At 33.0% G+C, this 7,350-nt stretch overlaps 1 long non-coding RNA gene across 1 annotated transcript; it reads right to left on the bottom strand.

Annotated features, from left to right (window-relative positions):
* Positions 1 to 4,258: 4,258 nt before the first annotated feature.
* Positions 4,259 to 5,440, bottom strand: LOC145107843 (uncharacterized). Its single transcript, XR_013708000.1, has 2 exons — positions 4,733 to 5,440; positions 4,259 to 4,629 (listed from the first exon to the last, which is right to left on the bottom strand). It is a non-coding gene; the product is annotated as an uncharacterized LOC145107843 (long non-coding RNA).
* Between the last annotated feature and the right edge of the window lie 1,910 nt (positions 5,441 to 7,350).

Below are 7,350 nucleotides of genomic sequence, written 5' to 3'. Positions count from 1 at the left end.
CGCACTACCATGAATACATCATAGGGATGTAGGTTGAAACATTGAGAATTGTATAAACAAAAAATCTATATGTATATGTAAATAAATAGAGTACAACTAGCAATAATCATAGTTATTAACGAACTCGTTTCACAATATGTAACAGAATCATGTATTCACATGGAAATAATCGACCAACCGACGAAACCCCGATTCTACATATAGACTCCGCTACATTCCAAGCCGTTGTAACAGCTGCTGTGACAGCTGTCATGGTGCAATTCAATGTTAACAATTCAAACGAAAATAGAAACAGTGTCGACACTTCAAACCATAGTGACAACCATGGAAAACAACGACTGACCATCTACAATTACACTCCAAAACACAAACCTAAGAACAATAAACGAGAGTTATGGATTAATAAAGGGAACAGTTCGACTCAAGGACGTACCAAGAAACGACAGATAAAGACAGTCTATACTACTAGTGTTCCTATTGATGTTCCTACTGTTGTTCCTACTACCCCTACACCAGCAAATCGACATGCTGGAAACCTACCGAATTGCAAGAAATGCAATTTCCATCACATAGGAAATATCCACAAAATACACTGTAAGAACTACAACAGAAAGGGGCACACCACTCGTTTCTGCAGGTCACCGGCACAACCAACCACCCAAGTTCCCGGCGTTGGAATAAACGAAGCTTGTTATGGGTGTGGCGAATCTGGACATTTCGAAAGAGATTGTCCAAACACGAGGAATGACGAAGAATCTCATTTATATAGGACTCCGACTCAACACATCACTTCAACCTCCGATGCTAGTACAATTCAAGTATGCCATGCATGTGGTGAAACGGGACATTTCAAGAGAGATTGTCTAACAGAGAGAAATGATGGAGGAGAGGGAGGAGTTTAACGACAGAACATAAGGAGCAACGAGGAACCTACTAGTATCTTTGGTACGTTTCCAATTTACAACAATTAAGCGTCGAATTTTCACAAAAGGTTTTTGACAATTAAAAATTTAAAATTATAAATGACCTTTTCGTTCAAATTAACACATCATTCATATAAAAACTAAGGATCCTTACAGGTGAGCTATGATGGCTTAGTGTATACACTAGAGTCGTTTATAATTAATATTTGTAGGCTTAAAGTGAGTGATTCCGCCTCATTTCCTGTTCCTTGTCTGGTTGTGGATTTAGGGCAGAGTCACTCAGTCGACTGTCTTTCCAATCTTAATTATACATGACTTGTATACACCAAGCGATTATAGAAAGATCTGGTAGGGATTATTTTTATGAAAGTTCATCATTTTCAATCATCATAAAATACGTACTGCTAATACTCGCTAAAAGCGATACAAAATGTTCGCAGTAGTAATAACAAGGATAAAACTGAAAGCACTGAAAACATATACATAGAATAGTTCATCGTTATAACAATCATTCCTTCCAAATCGATTTGAAATCCGTTACTATAAGAAGTTCTGACGTCGTCATTTGACGTGAGTTGTTTTGTTCCTCACCATACCAATTTCCTGTGCTACGTAAAGACCCTTCGCCTTAAACGGCCGTTTAACGAAATCCTTTCAACTTATAACGACAAACTCAACACAAACCTTTGTATCGTCTCTCATTTCAAAACCCAGAAGTACCCATGCGAGGGGTACCACGCCTTTCTAGCTTACTCTGTAGACAAGAAACTTAAAGTGAAACACACCGAGGATATTCCGAAAGTCCGTAACCTCCTGAAGTATCTCCAATAGATCTCCCAGGAATACCACTCGTACAACAAGTCAAGTTCGAGAATAAAGACTAAGGACCCATACGGTTAACCTATCACTGTTAATGTTAAGTGTATATGCGAGGGTGGTATATAATTAAGATTCTATAGACCTAGGATGTGTGCTTCCGCCCTATCCCCTGTTCCTTGTCTGGTTGTGGACTTGGAGCAGAGCCACCCATCCGACCATCTTTATAATCTTAATTATATACGACCTATATACACGAGACGATGATGAGTGGACCAGGTATTAGTCCTACCATGAACTTTAGGACAAAAGCTGCCCAAAACTTCGAGTGGACATTCTACCAGTTGGATAGACGTAGTCAAGTAAGAAAAACCCGTAAACTCTCCACCAATCAGAATAGAAGATCAGGTAGAACCAAAATACATACCTATTTCCTAGTTCTTAGTAACCACTCAGAATTCGAATTTCATGACGAAATTACCTCTAACGGGGGGATCATGTCACAACTCCAAATTTTTAGACCTAGGAAAGCCTAAACCCTAACCTAATACAAGTGAATTTACATTGCACTTCTTGTTGCATTGTATCCTCTATAGCCTTAAGGGCTTGTTTATAAGCTTGTAACTAAGCTTGGATTGAAAACTAAATTGGTTTAGGGTTGTATAATTCAAGTATTAACAAAAGGTTAAGGGTTAAAATAATAAATATTCACCATTAAATGGTGAATTTGGTCAAGGAATAACAACAAATGAGAAATCGGTTTTAGGAATCAAAATATCAACTTGATTTCGGTTCTTACACTTCTAGAACATTAAGAATTCGGTTTCTAGTCAATACATAATGGAGAATTCAGTTTCAAGGTTTTCTAGGTGCTATATGACCGAATTCACTTCTTTAAAGCCATTAGGACCAAATTCCCCTTATTGCTTGGACCACATGACCGAATTTACTTACTTATATGTGAAGTTATGGCCGAAAACCCCTTAGATATTTCATAACTTATATTTTGCCAAAATCATATATATATATATATATATATATATATATATATATATATATAAATATATATATATATATATATATATATATATATATATATATAAGATTTAAAGGGCTTAGTACTAATAATTCGCTTTATCCCTTTTCCTTGTTTGGATGTGGGTTCGGGGTAGAATTATTTGTCTGAATGTCGTTTAACTTTTAATTATATATATATATATATATATATATATATATATATATATATGTATATATATATATATATATATATATATATATATATATATATATATATATATATATATATAAGTTATTTCAATCAGATTCATATTCCCTTTGTAACATGTTGAGCAAAGGGGATACTTTCATGAATATTACATATCAAACAGAACACACATATAAATTATAATAGGTATAATTTATGGAACTCTTAAACTATTATCACGAACTAGTTATACAAAGTTTAACAGATTACTCTTGTACAAATATTTTACATTCAAGAATACTAGAGAAAGATCATACTATCAGTTTATCATTTGTTTAAAAACGACTTTTAATCATTTGTTATATATGTAATCGTCAATATGCTTTTTGTGAGACAATGTTTAGTTGCTTATTCATTTAGGCAATACAGTTAAAGTCCTGATATTATAACCAGAATCTCTGGATAGAGAGCGAGACAAATGTGTATAGATCTATACGGGATTGACAATCCCGCACTCAGACTGTTAGCTACAGCCGAGCAGGCATGCCTATGAGTGACAAATGTCGTTAACAGTTCTGACGCCTACAAAGCGTCATAGCAGGCCAGCTAGTCATAGTATGGTCATAATAACTCACCAAAAAGATATGAAAAAATACGATTAGTGTATAATTTAATTAAACCAAAGAGTATGAATACAAAGTATTGGTTTTACAATAATATGATTTACAATATTATATTACAATTTACAACTTCAGCTAGTGAAGTCAGACTTATTCACTTTTACAGGGTTTTCAAAGAGAACAATTACAAAACTTGGAACACATAAACAATACAGAAAGCATTCTATTATAGTTTATTGTGTTAAAACTATGTTAAACTAATTTATAGTTTTATTAAACTAAAACTAAGTTATACTAATTTATAGTACAACAATACTTACACAGAACGGTTTTATGGTATTAAAACTATTTTTCAGTAATATTAGAAAATATTGGATTTTCTGGAAACAAATACGATTGTTTATATGTTGATGTGATTACTTAGTAGATACACTGGGTTATATATAATGAAGATCCGATAGACTGTGGAATGTGTGACTTCCGTCTCATTTCTTGTTCTTTGTTTGGTTGTGGACTTAGGACAGTTCCACCCATTCGACTGTCTGTTCGATCTGAATTATATATAACTTGTATACACTAAGTAATCGTAAAAGGAACTTGTATGGTTATTACTTAATAAGAAACATATAGGATTTTTTGGAGAAATACACGTACATATTTTAAGGAACAAAGAATTACTTTCTAAAACAAAATACTTATGAACTCACCAACTTAAACATTGATACTCTCTTTTTCAAAACACTTGTATTCTCAGGGAACCAGTAGACAGGTACATCCTAGGATTTTGAGATGACGGAGCAGTATAGGGTCACGTCTTTTAGCATATGTTATATAACTTTTGATGTCAAATATACAATGACTCGAATACTTATGTAAAACTTATAGTTTATTGATGCAATGATTGTTGTACTTTGATTACTATGATGAATGTGTTGTGATACTTAACATGAAGTCATCCACCTCCGGACGATTCTGCCGTTCCGGTTTGGGGGTGTGACAGAGGGGTTGTTCTGGATATTTCAAACGTGAGCTTGACCTTTATTGCTGAGTTATTTCATAGAAGGGGCTAAAATCATAACATTTGGAAATCTCAGGGTTAAAATTATATAATTCAACAACTTATGGGGTTAGATTTAATTAAAACAAATGCAAGTTTGATTTTGTTTTACCTTTGACTCGGTCAAAATCGAATACGCGTTTCATCACTTGAAACCTCGGATACAGATTGAGATTCACTGGTCTTGCATCGGGAGGGACGAACGAGCGACGAAAGGTAAAGCAGACACGGAATCTGTGAGGGGTTCGATGGTTGCCGGTCCGTCGCAGGTGGAGGGAGAGACATGCCGATCACTGGCGACCTTGTGGGCTTAATCTCCAACTGATCGGAAAAGAAAATTACAACCGAAAGCAGCAGCAGTCGCCGATACCACTGAGGGTACCACCAGTACTCGACCGGTCTGAAGAAGGAGGTATTTGATGGGTGCAAGGCAAGCAACAATGGGGTGACTTTAGTTGTTTGATGTCCAATAGCAGGTCAAAAAGGGGACTGAAAAAGAAAGGAAACAGTAAGAGTTCCTTAATTTTTCTTTGAATCTGATCAATATCTATGTTCAAAAGAGTTTAATTGTTGTTTGATTGTTTGTGAATCAGAGGGTGTTTGGGATTGTTTTAAAATAACTTTTTGACGCTTTTTTAAAATGTAAAAAAATTCGAAAGATGTTTGGGGATTAGAAAATAACTTTTGAAAATAACTTAAGAAAAAAAAAAGGTTTTTCTAAAATCATGAAATTGTATCTTTTTTTGACTTTTGGTCTTTTAAAAGGTAAAAGGCATTCAAAATTCAAGAAATATCATCCAAACATTTTTTTAAAAATCCTTTTAACTTTTATTTCTTATAAGAACTTTAATAAAAAAATCTTTTGGGTTTAAAAAGTAATCTCAGACACCCTGTTAGTAGTTGATGAGTGGAAGCAATACCACACAATATTTTCTTCATACATATGTGTGAGCTGTGATAAAGGTGAAAAACATGGGAATGAAAGAAAATAGTGGAGTGCAAGAATCCATTTCTTTTTTAGTGTCTCTTTGAATAAGATGAAACTTGGAAGCAACTATGATTTTGTCTGTCAATTTAAGAGTAAAGAGTATAAGTTTCATTTTAGTATTTTGTATAATATATTTGTTTCAATATGTATGTGTATCGATTTAATTAAATATGTATTTGTTTATGAATTTATTGATTGGTATGGATGTATATTTTTAATAGATTTAATATACACTCTTATTGTATGTATGTGTATATTGGTTGCAGACATTTTATAACAATAATACATATATAATATTTACACACTTTCGTATTAAAAGTTTTTCATGTATGTTTGTAATATATATAAAAAATTAAATATTTATACATAATAAGTGTCCAAATTTTGCCATATATACTATTAATTGACACTTTGAAATGTTACATGACATATATATATAAATTTATATATATTTAGCGTTGTTATATAATTTTAATTATATAACATATATACATTGTGATTACACGACTAATTTGGATCTTTTGAAGTCGCATACGACACCAAAAAATATATATACATATATAGTGGTCTTGTCATTATATATCTTATAAACATTTTTCACAATAAAAACTACAATATATTTTATATATATTTATTTATCGTGATGTATACCTCGATTCTCGTGCCCTCTTATCGATTCATGTAAATTTTCTAAAAGTGCCTGCTTAATGTTCAGGTCGTGGTAATTTCAAAAATGCAAACGGAATTAAATTATGTTATACTGATCTTCTTGAAATGACGTTGAAAGTTCCGCATTTAATAAATCTTAAAATGTCTGATTTTTCAACTTTATAAATAGTTTTACAAAATTATTCTAAGTATGAAATTAAATACTAGAGTATGACCTTAGTCCAAAAATGTTTTCCGAATTTCCATTTGAGGTGTGCAAGTCCCTCAACGAATAGGAACGGTTTTAGCGGTTTTAAGAAAATCCGTATTATACGAGTTTTGGATTCTTAAATCGATTGTATCTTTTGCATACGAATTCCGTTTTGGACGTTCTTTATATTCTCGGAATCAGGGAAACTTGTACTACGCGACTAGAATGTTTGTGTTGCTCACAATTGCTTAATGCAAAATTTCAGTTTTTCAGACGCATTCCTATGGTTGCAGTTTGAGCTGTTCGATTCGTTTGCCAAACTATATATTTGGAAGTATGATATCATATGGTATCTTATAAGAGTTGAACTAACTCATTTATTTTACATTAGATACACTAAAACTCAATCAGTTAATTTACCAAGGGACTTACTGTGAACTTGACTGTTCACAGTCTTTGACCTAAATTTCGGGATGTCACATTACCTCCTTGTTAAGGGAACTTCTTCCCGAAATTATTTTGTTCTGTAACAACCCAAAAATCAAGGGTAAAAATTTCATTTTTAATATAACTAAAACATTGATACTATTTATTTCAAACATTTCAAATCATCATTAAGTAAAACATTTATCAGAGTTCATCCCAAAATCATTCAATGCGGAAATCATAGGTGTGGGCATTGGGATCAATCCGACCCTTTATTTTCCAAATCGATGATACCTGAAACCAAAACTGTAAACCGTAAGCACAAAGCTTAGTGAGTCCCCCAGAGCATACCTCACACACAATCCACATAACACATCATATTAGCTGTAAAAGTTATCTCTACCACATAAGTTATGCATATAATCATATAAGGAAGCCATGGAAACCCTCCAGGGTC

The sequence above is a fragment of the Lactuca virosa genome, chromosome 4 (genome assembly GCF_052849685.1).
Source record: "Lactuca virosa cultivar CGN04683 chromosome 4, Lactuca_virosa_CGN04683_v6, whole genome shotgun sequence".
Taxonomy (NCBI): Eukaryota; Viridiplantae; Streptophyta; class Magnoliopsida; order Asterales; family Asteraceae; genus Lactuca; species Lactuca virosa.
This window is presented reverse-complemented; position numbering and strand designations above follow the sequence as displayed.